Source organism: Hibiscus syriacus, unplaced genomic scaffold, assembly GCF_006381635.1.
Source record: "Hibiscus syriacus cultivar Baekdansim isolate YM2019G1 unplaced genomic scaffold, ASM638163v2 tig00111095_pilon, whole genome shotgun sequence".
Lineage (NCBI taxonomy): Eukaryota > Viridiplantae > Streptophyta > Magnoliopsida > Malvales > Malvaceae > Hibiscus > Hibiscus syriacus.
In genome coordinates, this window is record NW_024062980.1 from 379,069 (window position 1) to 403,895 (window position 24,827).

Consider the following 24,827-nt stretch of genomic DNA (forward strand, 5'->3'; position numbering starts at 1 on the left):
GAATATAAAAAATAAATATACATTTTATTTAACTTAAATTTTTTTTATAATTATCTCAACTTAAAAAAAAATATTTTTTCGTACCTTAAAATACATTTTGTTCTTATCTTAATTTGTTTAAAAATATTTTATTTTTATCTTAACTTTTATATATATATATATATATATAAATTTAAAATACATATTGTTCGTATCTTGATTTAAAAATATATTTTTTTTTATTAAATTATATATATTATTCTATCTTAACTTAATTTGAAAATATTTCAAAAATATATTTCATTTTTTTTGTTTTACCTATTCTTTGATTTGATTATACCAGCCTAAAATTATAGATTTATGTATTGAAGCACGAACCAAATTACTTCGGTCGTTAATATTTATAGAGATCACGGACGATTTTGCACTGTTTATCCATATAAATATGAATACTAGCCGATTCAATTCCGTTGCTTCATTGACCTCACCTCACAAGCAGAAACCCAAAATTCTCTTGTTTCAGAATCTTTTTCGATCAATCAACTGAAAACAGAGAACTTACAAGCAACAGCTAGTCTACTACTACCTAGGTAAGGCACTTTTAGTGTATGGTACATCTGAATTAATTGATGATCGAACCCTAAAGTCATAACTATTCTGTCTTTGCTAATCGTTTTGAACAGCACTTGAAGCAGCTCATAGGCAGCCATGGATGAAGAGTACGATGTCATAGTGCTGGAACTGTCTCAAGGAATGCATCCTCAGCGGTCTTCTTTCTGTTGATGGACTCAAGGTCTTCTTTTTAGTTTTCCTCCTATTGCGATTGAGTGTTTCCATTCTCTTTTTCTTTATTTTCCTTTAAATAATTGATTTCTGATCGTAGATCTTGATGGCACATCTTATTTCTGTTTGAGGATCTGTTGGATCTGGTTACATCTTAGATTTGTGTAAGGATCTTTTGGATCTCGTTGCTTTTGTGTGCACCATAGATCTGTGTAAGGATCTCCTGCCCTGGATTAAGGCAAACACCACGCCTTTGCCTATCTTTGTTATCATCTCCCTCATCCGTTTCCTGCACCGATACTTATCGAGGTGCCTTTGATTAAGGCAGGATCTCTATTTTACTAGAATAGGACCTGTTTACCCTAAAGTTTCAGCCCTCTTGTAAACAGTTGCTGTAATGATGCAATTTTACTGAAATACCAACTATTGGCATGGAATGTGAACAATTGGTTCTTATGACCCTGCTTGTATAATTGATAACCGGAACTAGTAATTTTGGAAGCTGACTACCACAGGCTTTGTCAATTTGATTTTTAAAAGTTCAAACAAACCTCTGTATCATCAAAACATGCCCATTGCGTGCTTGACTATTCTTGCCTGGCTTTTTAACTGTATAATTCTTGAAAATGTTTGAGCTGAGGTAAACCAAGTCATCTAGATAAGTTTGGTTTTCGTATACGCTTTTCTTGTGAGAGGAAAATGCACTTGTTATTCTATGAGTTGATTCCAAAATAGACTAGGTCTTTTGTTTCACTCTTTTCAAAACTGCATGTTTTACAAAAGGATGCTATATATTATTATATTATTTTTTGTTTGTTGATTTCATTGGGTGCTGTTCATCATGCATTTAGGTTCTGCACACGGACAGGAATGATTACTATGGAGGAGAGTCTACATCACTCAACCTCATTCAGGTTCCATTTTCTGCAAAGTCCAAATGCTTAGCTACTCTGTTGATCACTTTTCCATTTTCTATTTATTGATTAATGTCTTCAAATTATTTGTTGGTAGCTTTGGAAGAAGTTTCGAGGAAATGATAAGCCTCCAGCTCATTTGGGCTCTAGCAGAGATTATAATGTGGACATGGTCCCTAAGGTTATTTTTCCCTTTTAAGGCTTTAACTTTTTGTAGCTTTTATTCTTTTGCATCAAACTAACATTTTCTTTTATATTTGCACTAGTTTATGATGGCAAATGGCACACTTGTGCGTGTTCTCATTCATACGGATGTACCAGTAACTTTACTTCAAAGCTGTGGATGGTAGCTATGTTTTCAATAAGGAAAGGTAGAACATCTTCTTTGGACATTTTGGTTTGTCTCTGCTTGGGCTTCAAATGATATATATATGTATATATGTGTGTGGTGTGTGGTGTGTGTGCTTTACCCTTTATTCATTGGTTTCTACCAATTTTAACAGGTTCATAACCTTTTTCCCTATAACTGGCTTCCTTTGTCTGATTTCCTAATACAGACTTGGAAACTTAAATATTTTCATATGTTTCTCTCCTTTTGGTTGGCAATACTTTTGGTTTGGATGAAAGTTATTCATTGTATCTTTATCCCTTCGAGTTTCTTTTAAACCTGCATTTTTCTATGGACTTCCATTGCCCTTATCTGCTCGGCACCGGCTCCTAGATAATAGACCACCCTAGCCCATCTTGCATGTCTTAAAGTTTTTTTTTAACAGGAAATATGGGCTTGATGATAATACTGTGGATTTCATTGGTCATGCATTGGCACTTCATAGAGATGACCGCTACCTGGATGAGCCTGCATTGGATACTGTGAAGAGGATGAAGGTGATTGGCGTCTTGAGTTTTTGATTTATGCTTGGATGGAAGTAAGCATGATTACTTATGGTCAAAATTAATTTTTATTGTTATTCGATAGCTTTATGCGGGGTCTCTTGCACGTTTTCAAGGTGGATCACCATACATTTATCCACTGTATGGATTAGGCGAGCTGCCCCAGGTTCTCATCGCTATCAGTCTCTCTATCAAGTTCATTTCATCTGCTATGAAGTGCAGTTATGTGAATTTGTTATATTTCTCCTTTGAAATATCTCAGGCTTTTGCACGGCTTAGTGCTGTTTATGGTGGAACATATATGCTGAATAAACCTGAGTGCAAGGTATATAGTGGTGTTTTTTAGATTTCTAATCTCTCTTCCTGTATGTTATTGATAGTTTTCATGACATTTTGTGGTTGGAATCGGTTACTTTACCTTAAATATACATCATTATGTATTTCCAGGTGGAATATGATGATGAAGGCAAAGCTTGTGGTGTCACATCTGAAGGTGAAACTGCCAAGTGTAAGAAGTGGTTTGACCCTTCCTACTTGCCAAACAAGGTATTACTGCACTACTTTTATATACTGGTTCGTTTTTTTTTCACCAAGAAGCAGAGTAACTCATGATCTAATAGAGCTGCTCGCCTTCATTTTAAAGTTTGTTGAAGGAAAAACACTTTCTCAACAGTTTCACTTGCCTGCATTCAAATATTTCATTTTCCAGCTGAACCTTGTCTTAGTTGCAGCTGATCTTGAAGATCCTTTGCCAATGAGAAGGGTCAAATTTCCATGCATTTAAAACTTGGCCCAGGCAAATGAAATTTGCTTGCAATCACTATTTTACAATAACTTTAAGAATCTTCCTTTTTCAGTGTCTTTGTATCAAATGGAACCTAGATGCTATAAATTTATTGAAATGATTGCGAAATCTAATTCCATTTTGACTTGCTATGTACTAGTAAATATGAGATAAGAAGTTGATTATCTCATGATCCTCATGAACTTGTTTCTACACAAAGGTTAGGAAGATTGCAAGGTTGCCAGGCAATTGCTATCATGAGTCACCCAATTCCAAACACCAATGATTCTTATTCCATGCAGATTATCCTGCCACAAAAGCAGTTGGGTCGAAGATCAGATGAGTTAACGTGGATTTTTTAACAGTAAGCTTATTTAAAGTGAAACATGGGTGTTTCTTATTGATTGTAATATATTAATTTTCATTTAATTGAATAGAACTATATCTGGCACCTCTATTGTTCCTGGTATCCTTGATTCTGGGGTAGAGTCCCTTCTGCAGGTTCTTGGAACAGCTAAAGAGAAATAGGTTTCTATTCTTTATTGTTTTGGGCTTATTTCCTAGGATGGGATCCAGAAAACAATTTTATTGTTAATATTTTTAAAAAGTAGGATTTGCATCTGCTGTTTTCCCCTTGTTGTTTTTGCCAACTTATGTATGGATTTAATATTCCAAGAAGAAAGTCAAGAATAATTCAACTTTAGGCTTGTCATCTTGGAACTGAGCTTCTGTTTTGTTGAAGATAATTCAGTTTGAGGGACAAACTGAGAAAGTTGAAGATATCATTACTGATTATGATTACTTACTGCTTCTCTTTTGTTTTTAATCTAAGATTTAAGATTGTGGTGTCTGAGCAGGTATGTCTTCTGTGTTCATATTCTCACAATGTTGCTCCCAAGGGCAAATTCATCGCATTTGTTTCTACAGAAGCTGAGATAGATCACCCCGAGACTGAACTAAAGCCTGGAATTGACCTTCTAGGTCCCGTTGACGAGATATTCTTTGATATCTATGACAGATATGAACCAGTCAATGAACCTTCTCTTGATAATTGTTTCATATCAACAGTGAGAATCTTTAGTTGTTTTAGCTTGTTTAAGTGGTTTGCAGATAATAATTGTGGGTGAATTCTAATTACTATCCGGTTTTATCTTTGACAGAGCTATGATGCTACGACACATTTTGAGTCAACTGTCACTGATGTACTTAACATGTATACCATGATAACTGGAAAGGTAAGGCTGTTTGTCATTTGTTTCCGGTCCATGACCATTTTAAAAAGTTACTGTTTAAAATTTCAGTCAGCTTAATAGACTTGAGAATTAAGTTGAGGGTTTGTGTAATTTTGGTATTGTTATGGTACACCAAATAATATAGAGATAGAATTTGTTTAGTACCACATGATTTGGTAATTTGTCATTGTTTGTGTTATCTCTTGTCTGTGTTTGGTTGGACTAATGCCGCGAATATTTTTGAACAGGTTGTTGACCTGAGTGTGGATTTGAGTGCTGCCAGTGCTGCAGAAGAATAGTTGTTACCCTAAAGGATTGATGTTGCTGGTGCTTGTCTGAGTTTCTTACAGTTTGAAATGTTGCTGGTGGGATTTATTTGTCTACTTTGCACCGTCACTCATACTAAATGATATTTAAAAGTTTACTGGGGTTGTGTTTTACTTGAAAATGTTTTTTTTTTAAGAAAGGAGGGTCCTAAAAGGGGAAAAAGTGCCCAAATTGACCATCCTCTCGCAACAGCCAAATTGACCGCCCCAGCCAGTCCAATCATCCCAGTCATTCAAGCATCCAAGCACCGAGGGGAAGTTGACGCTAGTCCATCAAGGACCGTCCCTTGTGCATCGCGAGCTATCACTCAAATAGCGACAGTCTTGGACACCGAATCAAAAGCACCATCCGTATTTATTTTGATCATATCCCTGGCCAGAAGTGTCCATTTGCCAACATCGCGATTCCCTTGGTGGCGAGCTTTGCAACGCTGAGTTGCCAGAAAGTCCTAGTGGAGCAAGCGAGCATTTCAAGAGTCAGTTAGGTTAAACCCATCCCTCATGCACAATTGTGTTCCGCCCATTCCATACATTCCGAAGGAGCATTAGAAAATCTGCATAATTCTCTAAATCAAGAGTAGCAAAAGCATGTTCCAACCAAAGTAAAGGTGACGAGCAAGTACTATATCTAACCGAATCTGATAGACCAGCCAAACGTAGTACCTCATGCACAAAATAGCAAAATCCCATATGGCGTGGAGGGGTTACTCTTCTCTCCTTAAGAAAATTTCGACCTCAAAATTTTACTTGATAGAAAAAGATAAGGAAAATGCTCCTCTTAAGAATTTCTGAGTCTCTCTGATGGCCTCCAAAAGACTGGTTACTCCAAAGTACTTTAATCATATGTATACATTGGTTTTCAGCATTCGATCCTATTAGGCATCAATTTAAATAGGCTCATTCTCGTAACTCATATCAGATCTCTCAGTTCAACATCCTCAACAGAAATGACATGGGAGAGTCAAGATTATAAGGATCCAGAAATTTAGAAATGGGACTCCAAAAATTTTAATAGTTCTTTTCAATATAATGTGTATGCAAAATTTCTTATTTTTCTTTTCTTTTATATTGAACTATATTGAATATCTAATCTAAAATAATGGGTGTGCATTTGGCCCCTATGTGGCCATATGCACCTGCCCATTATAACGCCTTAACATAGAGACGTGGAAGATATCATGAATACCCACAAGCTTAGACGGTAACTCAAGTTGTATATAAATGGTACTATTGATTGCAGAATCTAGTAAGGTCCAATAAATCTCATCTCAATCATCCTTTATGGCTAAATCTAATTACACTCTTCAAAGGAATTATTCTCTAAAAGAATCGGTTACTCAAACAGAATTCAATATCACTTCTCTTTCGATTGGTAAAAGATCTTTATTAAACAAAGCTTGTGCAAGGTTGGATCCCACATTCCTCTTATCACATAACTCAATTAACATAGAAAATACAACTTCTATGACCATACAAGGTCTCATATAGTGTCATTTGAGTACTGGTCTAGTAGTTATATTATAGGCACACTCAGTAATAGTAAACAATCCACCAGTTATCTTGGAACCCTATAATGCAATCTTTCAACCTAACTTTCAGAATTTGAAAAACCCGCTCCAATAGACCATCAGATTGTGGATAAAAGTTGTACTGAAGTTTTAATCGCATATACAATACCTCAAAAAGAATCTTTTAGAATCGTGACATAATCTCAAATCTCGGTCAGAAATTATGGATAAGGGAACCCCACAAAGACAAACATCTCAATGTAAACAATCGAGTTAGTTATAAAAAACAACTACTTCAAACCAGAATAAATGAATTAACTTGTCGAGATGATCGATAAAACACATACTAAATCTTACTTGAACAGAGTTATAGGTAATCTACTGAAAGAGTCTATAGTTACTCACTTCTATTCTCACATTGAATTCGCACGATTTCTAGAATAATACTTATAATTGACTCTTTCCCCTCGAGATAGTCTGGATCAGAGTGATATGAATGTTATATCTTTTCAGTTTTCAGAATATATCCAATACACAAAGAAATCTTATATATGATCCCCTTTAGAATACTTCAGAACTTATACCCATGTTTTAGAATAATGAACATCAAATACAGAGTTAACAATTCCCGAGAAAGTGGGTATGATAGTGTTGAGGTCATTTTCCCAAGACAGATTGAATTATAATGACACAAATACTATATTCATTAATCCGGATGAGAAAACTATTAGCAAATATCATAATTGATTTACAAGGAGTTTGAAGGAAATTAAATAATTCAGACTAAAACAATATTTCACTCCAAAATGTAAAATATTACTTGAATCTTTAATAGTCCTAGGTTTACAAAGATAATGTTGGCCAAAATCATTCTTTTCAAATTATATCACGATGTGTTTGAGTGAGAATTCAAACAAAGTCGAATCTAGCGCTATTACAAGAGTTCATTTATATACTCATATTGTCGTACAAAACCAAAATTTTATCAAAACTCGCAATTACAGACGAACTTTGAAGAACATGTAATTATAAGGCATATGATCCCTACAAGTTATGTCATAGGAAATATTTTATAAAAAAATCCAAAGATTCAGTCAGAATTTTTTTAATGTAAAATTGAATATAATACTGAAAATAAAACATAAACAAATTTTCTGTAAAAACAAGAAATTACTTTCCAAGCAGGATAGCTGACCTAAGACATCATCAGAATTAATCAGTCATAATTAAATTAATTATTGTTTAATTGCACCTAAATTGACTTTAGAAAAATCCATACACTGAATGAAGATCAATAATTAACTAACGATAAGTCGCTAGAATTCAGATTTTACAACTGAAATAATCAATGAAGGTGTCTAAACGACATCATATATCCCTACCAGACTCATGACTATATATCAAGTATTGAACTATGATTACAAAAAACTAATAACTATCTAGAATGACATCGGAGTCTCGATAATTTCATAAAATACTTGAAAATCTTATGGCGTGTTTTTTCCAAAAATAATTTCTCATGAAAATATTTTTGCAAATTTATTTTAAACAGGTTTTCAGAATTATACTAAGCTACACGGTCCGAGAATTTTAGACTTAGCTTTGATACCACTAAATGTAATCCCCTAGACCTGTCCTAGTAGTAACAACTGAATTAGGGTAACAACACTGACCTCATAAATAGTTTACAGATGAAAATTCTTTTATTAAATCATTTTAAAGAAAATTTTCAGTAATAAAATCAAAAATAAACTCATGTCATAATTTAAAAAGGTTGAAAGTAAAAATTTAACCCCACATAGTATGAAATCGAGACTACACCTCCGATAGCCACACCGGTCCCATAATTGAGTAATCTGGAAAGAAAAGATAAAAACAGAGTGAGCTACAAAGCTTAGTGTGTCCTCTATATTTAATCAGATAATATCAAAATGTAAAATTCAAGCACAAAATAATAATCAAACAATATTAAAATTTGGATATTTTCGTAGCATAATGTCCCAACAGAAATTCAGAATCTTACATTTTGTTCCGAATCAACAAAATATGAACATTACCTTACAAGGATATCTAAAACTGAATACAGAAATCAAAAGGATTTAGCCCTCCGTAGATGCCATGTCATGGATAGGATGGTGATATTGTCCTCCGTAGAGGATCCCAGCAGAAACAAATCAGAATGGAGATATAGCCTCCAAAGATATCAAACTGAAATATGACAGGAATATGATCCCATGTAAAAAACAAGACATATATATAATCCCATGCAGAATCAAGACGGGGATATAATCCCATGCAGAATTAGGAATGCATCAATATACATATTATGAGTGATGCAATATTATTCAAAAATCAGAAATATCATAGATAATATAATCACATTACCAATAAGTTTTCAGACAACAACATATAACATAAAAACATAACAAATCAAAAGTAACGAACATGTCAAAGAGACACACCTATATAGCTAAATAAAATTAGTTAAGCTTTACGCTTCCCACAATTGGTCGCATTAGGTACTGCAGAGTGTGGACCTAGAAATAGTGCCACTCTATGAATATGGATGCCAAAAATCTAAACAGAAATAACCTATAAACTCATTAATCTCAACTTACGCTATCTCAAGATAAGTGAACAAAATCAAACTAAGCAAAACATGAGTGATCAGGATCTATTGGAGAGCGCTCCAGAGATACGAGAGTACATTCAGGAAAAAACCAAAAAATGAATCCAAATCTCACATTTTATTAACATAATTAAGACTTTAAATGATAAAATGCAAAATAGGGCTTTTGGGGTCAGAATTTAGAAAAATAGACTGTGAAAACGGACTCAGGATGTCGAAAAAATTAAGATAGGTCTTTAAAAAGTTAATGGATCAAAGCAACGTTAACGGTCCAGGTCAGGTTTATATTGGATCAGACTGGTTCAATCAAATTGGTTCAGGTCATACCGATTCAGGGTAGGTTCAGTTGAACTGATTCACTGTTTGAACCGCAAGAACGAAGCCCACTCTCGCATGCCAGCGCGTGCGGCACGTGTGGTGTCGACGAACCCGAGTACTTGAACCTTCACCGATTACAAACAACAATGGATAATGACAATCAAATGACATCAAATCAATGGAGTCGACGAGACGAATGCAATGGAGCCAGAGGTGTCGAACATCACCTCACGATTAATGATGAATCGAAGAAAAACTAAAATAAAGATGAAACCATGGAGAAACTTTTTGGGGGTGGGGACAGAGCATAAAAAGAAGGGAAAGAAGAAAAAGAAAAAGGGGGTTTCAAACTATCCAAAAAAATTGGGTAAATTACACTCTTGGGGCATGTACTTTCAATAATTCATGATTAAACACAAAAATTAAAAACTTTCTAATTGAATCCAAGATTTGGAATGCGACAGACTCGATATCAAGCTAACATTGAGGGAAAAAATCGGTCCCTATATCGACTATTTGCAAGTGCAATCCTACTGGAATCACACCATGAGTTAATCTACAAGCAAAAATCCCGCTTTGGGAAGAATCAAAACCTTTGCCATGATTTACCAGAGCTTTGAGATATGTGCTAGTGTATGTGGGATTTATGAAGCCACCAATATACTAATCGAACAGAATAATATATATTGTGTAATTTAAAATACGAAATTTAATTTATTTATCATGATTAATCGATTTTAAAATACATATTTTGAACTACACAATTTAATAAAAATTAATTAATACATTTATCATAAATTTTATTTTTAATAAAAATAAAATCATTAATTAAATTAAAAAATTGAATTTAAAATTATATATAATATTGAATTATAAATATGAAAATGTTTAATTTATTTTTATGGAACTATGTTTTGATATAATAATTTATGGCAAAATGTTTTTAGACTTAATTGAATTTATGCAAAGTTTTCAAAAATAATGTTTGAATCGTGTGTGGTGAGAATCAGTGTTGAAAAATGTCAACTGGTTTGTGAAAGTAATCTCTTAAGTCCATAAGTGTGGTTCATGGATTAGGAATTCTCGGGAGGAGATTGTGGACTGCAGAACCTTCGTGGTAATGTCGTCCACTGTGTTTTGCTTACCTCAGTCTTTTATGCACTTAAAGGAGTTGTGTTTGGTATGGATGACAACTTCAAAAGGCTTACCTTGTAAAAAGGAGAAGAAGTACGTTATATATCATTAAATGAGTAATAAAATACTTACCTTTGGACTATCGTAAATCGTAACTCTTTATGATATAGCATAGTGATTAGGGCTTTCAGGTGGTAACCCATTAGGAGAGTCACCTAGCACCATTCGACAATCTTGGTGATGGAAGATGGTGGGGCCAGTCCCGTGTTGTTTTTACTTTTTTTATCATTTATATGAATTCCATGGGCACAAACTATAAAGCCTGTGGAGTTGTTCAAATCATATTTTGTCATTAAGATGGCATCACGACTAGGCTTTCCTGGATGTAGCCTTTTTAACAAATCTAACTATTTGGTTTCTTTGAGATTGTATGTTTGACGAAGTATGATAGAACCTTGAATTAGATTGGTTTGGTATTGTTTTTCTCTTTCCGGTGGTAATTCGTCAGGTGGATCACCTAACACTTCTCGAAAACCCTGTAAAAGATAGGAAAACACATTAGGCAAATCCTTGTTAATGTTAGAAATTGAAATAATTGATTCCCTAAAGCAAGGATGCAAGGTTATTTGTAAAAAAAGATCTCTCTCAATTCTTTTGTGCTCACAAGTAGATTTGGTCACTATTTTTCTCACAATTAGGTTCACTCACTACCCTTGGGTAATTTGTTTTGGCTTTTATCTGTTGTGACCTCTTTTTCCTTTGTTTCAAGTTCCCATCTCCTTGTAAATTTGTTGTTGATCCATGAGACTCTTGGGGGTAGAGGATTAAGTCAGAACTGTTTACCTTTGATTGGAGTTGTGTAAGTGTTCTTTCGGCCATAATATGTGATGTCATTATCGTATTGCCAATGACGTCCTAGGAGGATGTCAGATGCTTGCATTGGACTCTCACGGTGTGTCGTCTTAGGGGCTGGAAGTGTCATTATTTGTTGGTTGTTGTTTTTCCTTGTCCAGTTTGTCATCTCTCACTTTTTTAGAGAGGAGTAGAGATGAGGAAGGATTTGAAGGATTACCTTGTAAGAAGATGAAGTACCTTGGTAATGGTCTCTGAATCGGAATCTCCTTTGGATTTGTGTTTCGATTATTATTGCCTTCTTTAGTGTATTTCAAGGTTTTCGTACCCATGGAGGTCAAGAAGATCAATGATGTTTGAGTTCAAGCCGATGACGAATCTTTACACGGTGTCCTCTCTTCATCACCTGTGTTAGCCCTATTGAGTAAGGATTGGCATCTCTTGTAGTAGTCTTCAACTGAACTTCTACCTTTCGAAGTCAATGTAGTCGTATTTTTAACTTCTTGTGTATAATGTGTCGGTAGGAATCACTTCATCATGGGTTTTGAGGTCGGTCCAAGAGTGATTGCTTGAATTTGGAAGTTCTCGATTTTTTCTTGTTTGCATCTAACAAGTGTGAGCATATCCTTCGAATTCCATGGTGATGAGGGGAACTTGTTCAGCTTGGGGGCAGTCATGGTACAGAAACGTGAGATCAATTTTTCCTTCCCAATCGATATAGTTGTCTGGATCGTTGTCTCATTTGAAAGACGTGATTGTGAACTTTGGTTTTGCAAAGAGTTCGGGTGCTTGGAAATGTGGTTGTGCTCGCTTGGGTACCAAAAGTTCAACATTGTTTGGTCTTGGATTCTGGTTTGGTAGATCCAGTTGTGGTTCTTTTCATTCTCACACAGAATTGTTAAATTCATCAAATCTTGTTTCAAATTGAGTCATGAGTCCTGCAAGTGCGGCTAAGATATTCGTAAGTGTCTTATTGTTATTGTCACCTATACTGAATAACACTCAAAAGAAAATTTTAAAGTAAAATAAATAAAGAAAAGAAAATTCAACAAAGCAAGAAACCTTACAAGTCACTCCAAGAAAGTAACAAAATGAGAGGCAAGTAAGTTGATCTTGTACTTTAAAACTCACTTTACTGAATAATCTTCCACAGTACGTATCGTTTGATTACTAGCAAAGGCGATAAGAAACCTAAAAGCTTTAAGAGGCCAAACAAGGGTTAGACTCAAGAGAATGAGAATGCAAAGAAGGAAGAAATATGCAAACTCTTTAATCCTACTAACACAAGGAAGTAATGAAAAAGAAGAATAAAAGGAAAAAAAAAGAACCTAAAGAACTAAGAGTCAAAGAAAAAAGAAGAACCAAACCAGAAACCTAGAAAATGTTGGATCAACTTGACCAACGTTTTTGAGGGGGTTATCGGTGTCCAAAAATTTTGAAAAAATTCTTGAATGTCGTTCGATGTGTGTAGAAACCACTTGTAAACTTTCAGAACCAAATACTTCAGTAGTATCTAGTAAACTCCGTTGAACGGTGAGTCCTCAAACAGTCTATTTTTCGTGATCGCTTTGTTCGAAGGTGTTATTGATCTCCAAAATTCTGATTTTTTGTGAATGATATTCAATATATGTAGTTTCAATCTGGAAATTTTCGCCACAAAATTCCTCCTGTATAATTTTCAAGAAATTCGACAAGATTTTAGACTAAATCTGCCAATGAAACTTGAACGATGTATTTGAAGGCTCTAATGAACTTCGATTGAGGTAAATTTTGGACTGGAGATTACTCTTAGGACGAATATGAGATCTGGAGAAAATCAGCCTTAAATTCCTTCGTTTACAATTTTTGAAATTTTGTGAATTGTTTTTGGCTTTTTCTATTTTTCTGCCTTTTTTTAAAAAAATCAAACTAACAAGAAGGATTTGAATCTAAATTAAATTAAGAAAAAAGTACTTGAAACAATGAATCTTTTGCAAAACTAGCTCCGTTAGGGTACCTTGACAGTTTTGTGTGCAAAAACAAGCAATATTGCTTGATTCTTTCCAAGAATCGGACCAAATCTGATACCGATTGATAGGGAAGCGGTGACGGATTAATGCATGTTGCTCTTGTTGAAGAATAAAACCTAGAAAGCTCTAGACTCGATGAAAAACAAAGGGGAATGAATAGGGGAATGTGGCGGCAACAACTAGGATTCTTTATAGTTTCTTTTAAGTGTTGGAAACAAGGTAAGAAACAAGATTAGAACATGATAAACAAAAGATAAAGAAATTGAAAATAAAGTATGTTAACCAAGAAATCAAAAGATCTTCCTTATGAAGGTGAACGATAAAGATGATGATGGTGAAGATGGATTTGTGGAAATAGATGGATAAGTGTCTTTCGAACCCTCCTAGTCGCAATGAAAAGGCAAACTCGATAATATGGCTCTAACCAACCCTCCTAGTCTTGATGAAAAGGCAAATTGGAGTTTGAAGATTAATCTCCCTCACAAGAACTTGAAAGAATTCCAGGAGAATAAGCTTCGAAGGAACAAGACAATCATCACTTGCAAAAATGAACTCTCATTGTATTGTTAATCAAAGAAATCTATTTTACAAAGTTGAATAAAGCCTCCTTTATATGGGATGAGTTATAAATGTCCTAAATAACTAATGAATAAATAATAACAACTAAACATGTCTTAACTCTTCCTAATAAAATAATAATAACTAAATATAATGTTTTAACTTAACCTTAATTCCTAATAAAATAATAAATCTAATCTTAAAAGATAATGCATCATCCTATGTTAAATTATATTACAAATAATCAATAAAAATATTGAAAATTTGTAATATTTACAAAATCTCGTATTAATCCCGTATAAGATTTTATGCATACATTGTCTTCACTAAATGATCATATCTTGAGTTCCCGATATCATATTGATACAATTCAATAACCTTTGGAAAGCTAAGAGACAGCAGGTCGTATCTCCAAAAGACATGTTGACCAAATAAGATCAGAATCTCATTCAAAAAGTCGTCGCAAGTTTCTATTGTTCTGGTCTTCTTTTCCATGGCTTGGACGAGTAGATCATTTGGAAGAGTTATTACTTCTTCCTTTGATGTGAGTCTTGTGATTCATGTATCATCCTCACTTTCTTCAAAAAGATTCGACCTCGAATTTAAAACATTAAAGGGAGCAGCATTAGAATCGTTTAATGATTCATTCACATTATGCTTACCGAATAGATATGCTTTGAATCTTCGAGATTTTGTTTTTCTAATAGTTCGAGTAGAAACATTAGTTCAAAGAAACTAAATTATCATTATGGACTCTGGTGCATGTATCAAGAGGTGTTGGTACTATAAAGAAGTTTTATCCCATATTAATCAATATAGACTTTTAAGTATTTTTTATGGAAACTTTTTCCAAGTATTTATATGTAACTTTTAGATTTGCTTTCGTTTACAAGGTGTATTTCATTTTAAGCATGGCCACTTCATTTTTTTTCATATTTTTAATAATAAATTTTTTTAATTATTTCTTTTGTTATAAAATTAAAAAATTTGTATGAATCAGTGACATCAGTGGTAAAATAATTGTTGTTAAGTCTTGAGATCTCGGGTTTGAACACTATGAATGCTAAGATATGAAAACATTCAGTGTCAATAGTTGAGAGTTATATTTTAACAAATATTAACTTATATTTACCCGAAGTAATTGGAAAAAAATTCAGTCATTGCGAATTTGGCAAACAATGTTTGTTTGTTGTGATTTTTTGAAGCTTCCACCATCTTATTTATCACTTTATCCCTCATATTTTACCTACAAATATAAGGCTTCGAATCATTGTTTTAACCCTAGAAACATATACTATATGTTTTCTCTAATTTATTTAATTTTTTCTTCATGTACAAATCTAAATGGTTATGCGTTAATCTTAGAGGTGATGGTTAAACGATTAAGACAAAATCGCTTCTCTTGATGAGAAAAATACTCTCAATCGAACTCTTACGAATATAAACAAATCAATTGATCTCTTTTTGAAGGAAATTTTCATTGATTGATTTAACCATAATAGAGGGTAACAAAGGGGACAATTTTCATTACGGGTTTTTCTAACGCAAAACATCGTTTTTTCAGATTCTACGTTTAAGTTAATAGTCACGTTTCAAACGTAAAATTTTAACTGAAAATTAATTGTTTAAAATATTTTTGTTTTTCAACGAAATTTTAAATCAAAATATATTAAGTGAAATTTAATCACAAATGATGAGGAAGAATAAACAAATAAATAAAAAGGACTCAATGATATGCAAGGCACCAAGAAATGGTAGCAAGGGCAGTTCTGCGGTGAAATGCTTGGTATACGGTTAAAATAAAACGTTATCGATTTTGTTATTATTTTAAAATAATAAAATCGGTAAAAAAATATCGGAAACATCATTATTTTGACCGGTTTTAATTACCTATATAGGTAAACGCGGTAAAAAATCCGGTAAAAAAATGTTTTTCGATAAAACACTATCTAAAATATTATTTTTTGATCGAATTTTTCTACGCGTTTACCTATGTAGGTAAATAGGTCAAAATAATGATGTTCCGATATTTTTTTTACCGATTTTATTATTTAAAATAATAACAAAATCAATAACATTTTTTTAACTGTATACTAAGACGTCGCACGTGAGGGTTTCCCGGATAGCAATCAGACATGTGCAATTAGAGATAATAACCATGGGTACCCCTCTCCCATACTATATAAGTATATAACAAACAAACAAACCCCCCAATTATGAGTAAGTTCTACATACACTCTTTTAATATATAATTAAAATATTGATTTTGTTATTATTTAAATAAAAATCGGTAAATTACGTAAAATATTATTATTTTTACTTAAAATATTAATATTTTTTAATATTTATGGTAAAGTATCAAATAATAATAAAATCGATAAAATAATAATATTTTCGATAATTTTTATCAATTTATTATTTAAATAATAAATCGATAATATTTTTAGTCATATTATGACTGTTGTACGTGATCATTTATGCCAATTATGGACCCATCTCGTCGACCTATGTATAAAGTGCTTACCATGCCCATTTTTATGTTTATGTTTTATATGTTGTTATTTGAATGTTAAGAGGGCGACCGTTTAATTTTAAAGGTTGAGGGTTATTTTAAATAGATATTATTTATACTTATTAGATTTATATAAAAAATATTTTTATTAAAAAATATTTTTTAAAAATTTAAATTTAAACAATTGTATATATAAATATATATGTTATCAATAATTAAAATAATTTTAAATATAATATCTTATAATCAATTTAATTATTTAAAAAAATATGTATCTCTATATTTAATTGACAGTGTTATTCTAATTACACATGAAATATGGTGACACGCTGTCAACTTTTCTGATTTCTCATTTAATAAATTTTTAAGGGCGTTTGGTTTGGGTATCTCACATTATATGAGGAAATGAATGTGATTACTCCGTTTGGTTCATAAATTCTAACCTTGTAATAAGTTATTTTAATAGTGGTATTTGAGAGTATATTATCAAGAATGTGATTTTCCTCTTCCTTAGGTATTGTTACTTCATATTGTTTTGGATTAAAATGTCCTTTATTTTTTTAAAAATAATTTTCTATCGTTAAATAAAAAAATTTACGAATATTAAATTATAAATTTATCCTTAAATTATTTTATTTTATAAAAAAATTATAATTAGAATTTTATATGAAGTTTATGAGTTAAAATATTTAAAGAAATATATAATTAATTATAGTAAATTAATTCAATTGTAAAAATAAATATATAAGGACAATTTAATAAAATATACATTTAATAATATTTTATTATTTCTATAATCTTACATTCCTACTAAACGAATCAATGTATAATAATAAAATTTATATTAATTTTATTTCTCGATAATTATATTATTGTCCATAATCTTACATTTCGGAACCAAATCACACATTTTAAGAAAGGAATGATGGCCTTATAAAGGGAACACTGCCTCATGGAGTTAGTGGTTGCTGATATTTGTTTTGTCCCATAGACTCTTTCTTCTCTATTTCTCACCTACCTTTTCCGGTGGTCCCGTTTGGTTTGGTACAATAATACAAAGTTAGATCGGCTAATCTTCTCTTCTCTGGTAAATCCGTTTTCTCAGGATATCAACTTTCAGATTCCGTTTTCTTGTATCAATCTTCACGTTCTTCAGCTCCAAGTCCAAGGTATTATTAAGCCTTTTGTTTTATTTTATGGAATCATCTTTCATTTATCATCTGAACCGCACTGTATATTCTTCTGGGTTTAGCCTATGGAATGAACTTTCCTTTACCACGAGATTCTTTGCTTTTGGGTTGGATGTTACTGCTTAGCGTTGTGACTGAGAACTGCTTTCTTCTAACTGTAGGAAAGGGGAGCGACTTGTTGTTCGGAAATTCTGGGCAATTAGATTCTTATCGATCATGACAAGGGATAGGGATACTTTTTTCGGATTATGAATTCGAAGAAATAGGCCTAAAACAAGAGCTTCAGATTCGCTTCTGATGATGGAGAAAAGCAAATAATTCGTCTTTGTCTAGCAGCATACTCTTTGTTGGTAATAGTTGGTAATTCATTGAGTTTCGGCTTTTGATCATGGAAAAACAGCAGAGTTTTCGCGGCGTAACAACAGAAAAACCACCACCTGCTCAAGGAATCCTGGAGAAGCAACAGAGTTTCGTGATGTTTCGAGTGAGAAACAGCCCGGCAGTCGCGGGATGATGGAAAAACAGAAGAGTTTTCGGGGCTTTATGGAGAGGCAGAAGAGCTTTCGTGTGGTAATGGAGAGACAGCTGAGCTTTATTGGTGCGGGTGAACGCAGGAAGAACCGGGAGTCTCCAGGAAAAAGGGGTGATTCACCTCTTCATTTGGCAGCAAGAACAGGGAATTTGTCTAGAGTTAGGGAGATTCTTATCAACCTTAATGGTCCTGAGGCCAAGGAATTTTTGCCAAGCAAAACCTAGAAGGGAAACTCCCCTTTATTTGCAGCAGAGAATGGTCAAGCTGTGTTGTTGCAGAGATGTTGAAACATATGGATCTGCGTCTCACCCACAGAATGGCTATGATCCGTTCCATGTTGCTGCTAAGCAGGGTCATGTTGGTAAGAATTCGTTAATTTCACGATTTATTTTGCGAATTCCTCATTCATTTAGAAGTAACATTTTAAGAATGCAGCCTAATATTGCAATAACTCCCAAAATCTTCACACAAATGCAAGTAACTTGCGTAATTTGCTTGGGAGAGTAGGATACCTGAAATATACTTATTTCATTTACATTTCATTACCTTTCAAACATGAGCAAATAGTATGTATATGCGTGTTTGTGTAGATGTGGTCTCATGTTTCTTTTAGTTCGTCGCTTTATTTCTCTTCTACAATTTACTTGTTGATAATGCCTGAAGCCGCTTTTGTTTGATTTTTTTGCTTTCTTATCAATTTGAATCCGAATAAGATTTGCTTTCCCGCATCTTATAATCCTTAAATTCTATTGATGGGGAAGTTAACTTTATCTTGTTGATGACTTGGCTTTGAACTTAGCAATTTGGTTAGAAGCATGAAAGGAACATGTTTATCTCTTCACTTAGGCCTTGCTTCATCGTGTTCAATGGCATTCTCTTCTATGAAAGTTGTTTGATGTTATTAAATTCTCACCGTCTCTTTCCATAAGCAAACTTAACTATTGCTAATTTGGATAAATATAAAATTATGGCAGTCCTTAGAAGTTGACCCAAAAAAGGAAGACATATTTCCATGAGAAATAGATAAACTAGCCAGCATATCCATGATGAGCAAATTTACTTTGTTACTAAAATGCATGACATCACCCTTAGCTGACCTAGATGCTGAAGACATAGAGGGTTGAGGTTGACAGGTACGGATTGTTTTAACACTAAGAATGAAAACATCAAGATATTTTGGACCACAGAGACACAATAAAAATAGTTAGATTTTAATTTTTTTCTAGAAACGTATAGTATCTGTACCTCCCAACAGCAGAGAAAATCTTCATGAGGTTCTGATGGCAGTGATCCTCAGGCAGGCAAATTTTCGGCACAATTATACGAGACTACAAATCACAAGAATTCAAAGGCAATATGTAAAGACATTAGCATACATAATTTCATGAATATAATATAAGTTAAAAAAATATAAATTCTTGCAATATTAATATATGCCCAACTGGAAAGACAAGCATGAATTTACATGAAAAGTAAATAATAAACTTGCAATATTTTAATTCTCACCGTCTCTTTCCACAAGCAAACTTAACTATTATTATATACGCTTTCTGTTTCTGAAATTGTTTTGATCAAAACATTCTTGCAGAAGTGCTGAAGGAACTTTTGGGTACCTTCCCCAACTCAGTCATGACTACCGATTTATCTTGTACAACTGCCCTACACACAGCAGCGCTCAAGGGCATATTGAGGTGGTCAATCTTCTTCTAGAAACAGACTCGGACCTTGCTAAAATTGCAAAGAACAATGGTAAAACTGTCCTCCATTCAGCAGCAAGAATGGGGCACTTGGAGGTAGTGAAATCTTTGCTCAGCAAGGACCCAAGTACTGGGTTTAGGATTGACAAAAGGGTCAAATTGCACTGCATATGGCAGTGAAAGGTCAAAATGAGGAGATAGTGCTGGAATTGTTGAAACCTGACCCCTCAGTTTTGCTCGTGGAAGACAATAAAGGAAATACTGCATTGCATATTGCAATAACGAAGGCCGTACTCAGGTGCTTTCATTCATTATAATTTTCAAAATGATCAATAAATGTTACGGTTAAATGGAATCAACCGTATGGTTTCTTAGTCCTACAATCAATTTGCCTGATGTACCACGAAAGTTTAGTTCAGGTTTCGATTAACAGGGATAATATCTTGATTGATTTTGTTGGATTTCCATAAATAACCTTGTCTGATTGATTAAAAATCTTTTCCTGTTGCAGATTGTATGTTGTTTGCTATCGGTTGAGGGCATAAACATCAACTCAGCAAACAGGCTGGAGAACCCCACTTGACATTGCAGAAAAAGTTGGAACCCCAGAACTTGTCTCGATCTTAAGGAAGCAGGAGCAGCCAATTCTAAGGACCATGGAAAGCCCCCAAACCCAGCAAAACAACTAAAGCAAACTGTAAGTGACATAAACATGATGTCCAATCCCAGCTCCAACAACACGACAGACTGGTTTCAGAGTGCAAAAGATTGCAAAGAGACTAAAGAAACTCCACATTAGCGGCCTAAACAATGCTATAAACTCTGCCACCGTTGTTGCTGTTCTTATTGCTACCGTTGCTTTTGCTGCCATCTTCACTGTCCCTGGACAGTATGTTGAGAAAAAATAGAAGGGTCTCGCTTGGGCAAGCATATATTGCTGACACACCGTTTATTGTTTCTTTGTCTTTGATAGCCTTGCTTTGTTCATCCCTTGGCTGTGGTGGTTGTTCAGACATCGGTGGTTGTGATTGAACAAAAGGCAAAGAAGCAACTTGTCTTTGTATCAACAAGCTCATGTGGTTGGCATGCCTCTTCATTTCTGTTGGTTCATTTCGCTGACTTACGTGGTGGTGGGAAAAAGTCTAGATGGCTTGCAGGTGTGCAACTGTAATCGCAGCACAATCATGCTTGCTACAATTGGCTCGATGTGCTATTTTGTCATTTTACATAGAATGGAGGAGTCAAAGCTGAGGAGCATAAGGAAAGCTGAGAGTCGCTCCGTTCTCTCTCTATGTCTATGGCTTCGGATTCTGAGATCCTGAATAATGAATAAAGAGGATGTATGCCCTTAGACCATGGAAGAGAGTATGGATCATCTATAATTTGAATTTGAAGGGAGCTGCTGCTGCTTCAGCTCCATTAGTTGATATGTTACATGAATTATGTACTTTGAGCTGGAGTATCTCGGTTTCCACTGAGCATGAAAGACGGCGTCGAAATGAGCGGTGGAAGGAAGATGGTTGTATTCGAAGTTTGAATTGCCATGTTGTTGCTGGTGGTGGCTGAGAATGTTTTTTTGGCATGAAGGCAGCATGGCAGGGGCTTGCTAATTTTCATATTTTTAGCACTAGCGTTAGCTATGAGTTCTAGATCTGGAGTTGCTTTTCAGATTTGGTTTAAGCTCAAGAATTGTAAAATGAGTCGTGGATAATGTATTGATGTGTTTTGTTTCAAGTCAAAGTATATATCTCCATTGTCTCAATAGCATACAACTGCATAGGTGTAGAAATTGCTAGTTTGAAGAATTGGTGTTATTAATATGTTAAGATAAGTTTTGAATAAATATTGTATTATAATCATCTCGAACATCCTAAAAAGAAGGAAATTACTAGCGAGAACAGCTTGTCATGTTCCAGTTCCAGTTCCAGACAAAAGGACAAAACAATGCCTTTGCTCCAAGTCCTTGATTACATCCAAGATGACATCTTTAGCAAAAATAACTGAAACAGAGGAAAATGGTCACCCGAACCACACTCACTAATTAGGTATTATTATATTTTACGCTCCCCACGCCACTGTTAGTATACCTCCCCCTATTGTGTAGCATGGGATAATTTTCATCCAGCATTAACAGCGATCGGCTTCCCCCGACCCATTGCGAAACCTCTCGTGCCGTCCGGCTTGCGAGGACCAGGTGGCTGCTGCTTTGCTATACTAGCTTGCTCATTACAGACCCGTTCACTTGGAGCTGAAGGGGGAGGAGTACCCCCATGGTTTCCTTGATTAATATGATGGTATTGGGCCCGCCCAACTCCTTTGCCCCGCCCCCTGTTTCACCCTTTCTTCTGCCCTCCCTCTTTCTCATTAGGAAGCTCCTCTCCCAGCACAACATAAATATATGGTACAGTAATTCAGTAGATCGAGATTAAAAAGAAAAGGCTTTATCACAAATAATACTTTTTTATCTAAGTAGCTAAAGTATTTTTTTGGTCGAAATAGGTACCTAAAACATTCAATCATTTTCATCGAAGTTCTAAAAAGTTGATTGGTGGCATTAATTAAATAGTACTTTGGGTACTTAAATGAAAAAGTTAGTATACTTTTCGGTACATATTTTGACCAAAATGATAACGTTAGATACTTACTTTGCCCAAAAAAATACTTTAGGTACCTAATTAAAAAAAATCATATACTTTAGGTACCTATTTGTGATATAAGCCAAAAGAAAAAGCAACCACCAAAGCAAACTTATAGTGATATAAGCCAAACTTATTTTCAGCTCCACAAAACTACATGTACAGGTCGAACCAATTCTATATACTTCACATTCTGTTATGGTCTTATGGTATCTCAAAGTAACATGAAGTCAGCATGTGGAACAAACCCGTTATTTAAAAGCACAGCTCAAAAGTCCCAATTCCCATTATCCATTGGTTCAGAAACTTAGCCACTAATGGCTCCATATGTTCATAATTGTCGAGGAGCCATTTCACTATTTCATTGGTAGGGGAAATTTTTAGGCGTATACTTATTATAAGAATTGAGTTGGCACTTACAGGATTCCCATGTGAATGAATATCAGACATCTGATAAGGATCTTCTTGTTGTTTCTCATTTGAATGCATCTCAGAGATATAAACTTCATCTTCCTCACACTGACCTCCTCCATCATGGCCCTTTTTCGCTCTCGATTTAACTGAAGCAAAAAAGCAACCTACTGCATTTCTAAGCATTAGACGGACCCTAAGGCTACTCCTCCAATTTCCCTCATCGTTAAGCTCCACAACCTGCAAACTTAAGAAGCTTATCCATTTGTCATAACACAAAATGTAAAAAAAACCATTCCATAGAATTTGGGGTACTTACAGCTTTCTCGGCCAACTCCACAGATTCATATTCAACGAATGCATGCAACTAGAAAAGAAAATAAAAGAATCCAAATGGCTGACATTTGTTAATTTGGATAAATATAAAAATTACGGCATAGTCCTTAGAAGTTGACCCAAAAAAAGGAAGACATTTCCATGAGAAACAGATAAACTAGCCAGCATATCCATGATGAGCAAATGTACCTTGTTACTAAATGCATGACATCACCCTTAGCTGACCTAGATGCTGAAGACAGAGGGTTGAGGTTGACAGGTACGGATTGTTTTAACACTAAGAATGAAAACATCAAGATATTTTGGACCACAGAGACACAATAAAATTAGTTAGATTTATAATTTTTTTCTGGAAACGTAATAGTATCTGTACCTCCTAACAGCAGAGAAAATCTTCATGAGGTTCTGATGGCAGTGATTCTCAGGCAAATTTTCGGCAACAATTATACGAGACTACAAATCACAAGAATTCAAAGGCAATATGTAAAGACATTACATGAAAAGTAAATAATAAACTTGCATAAGAAATATGAGGGGGAAATAAAATAAACAAAACCTACTTGCAACTCTTCCATGTCTGATTCAGTAAGGGGATGCAGGTGCTTACTTTCTTTCCATCTTCACTCACTAACTGTACATTGTGGAATCAAAATGGTTTAAGCAAGGCCTTTGAGGAGATGTGAATCGACTACAACAAAAAATAAAACATAAGGAACTTAAGTGCATGAACATGAGTAGAAGGAAAACACTCGCAAGCTTTGATGAGTTCCGCAAAACTGTAGCTAGTTCGGAATGAGTTGTTACAAGGGCTTTAATCTTCTTAAGGATGCGACAACAGATATTGGCACTATATTGGAAACAAAGACCAATGTTAGTCCAAATCAACCTTTTAAAAACCAGACAGGCAGTCAAACCGGTGAGACTTCCTGTTAAATGGTGTGGATGTGAATAAAATAGTTCTATCTAAATATTTTTGCTCCATAATGGAAGAATTCATACCATAACCTTCAGGATCCTTGTTGATGAACCTCATAACCTGTGAAATAGATCGTGGTGTTTTACATTAAGAAAAATTACGGAACATGACAGAGGAGAAGGCCACAATGAGAAAATTGGTAATATTCTAGTAGATATGATTAGTTAGTCTTAGAATTGTATTCTAGAATAAAGCACAAGGGAATTCAAGCAGAATAATCAAAGGAATAAACACAAGTGATTGAAGGGCCACAATGAGAAAATTGGTAATATTCTAATAGATATGATTAGTTAAATTTCTACTAATTTATAATTACGTTGAACACTTTAGATTTTTAAATTTTTATAATTTAAATTAATGAGTTCATCGTTAGTGGTGTTCATCGGTACTCGTCGAGCGTGATAGAATTTTCCAAAACTTTATATCAAAATATTTTCACATTAAAGAAATTGCTTGTTCGATGTAAGAATCAGAAGGCGTTTATTCAAGCAAATTCCCTTAATATAAAGGTGTGATCCTTCTTGAAACAAAACAACAAAATTCATGATTTGATCCCTTTTCTATACCCCAAAACATTACCCTAAATCATCTGAATATCTATCTCCTAAAACAATTGAAAA

General features: G+C 34.1%; 3 pseudogenes; 2 read left to right on the forward strand and 1 right to left on the reverse strand.

The window, feature by feature from the left end:
- Window positions 1-663: 663 nt before the first annotated feature.
- LOC120152855 lies at window positions 664-24,109 on the forward strand (annotated as a pseudogene).
- On the forward strand, window positions 17,409-21,564 carry LOC120152854 (annotated as a pseudogene).
- On the reverse strand, window positions 22,905-24,264 carry LOC120152853 (annotated as a pseudogene).
- Window positions 24,265-24,827: the final 563 nt, after the last annotated feature.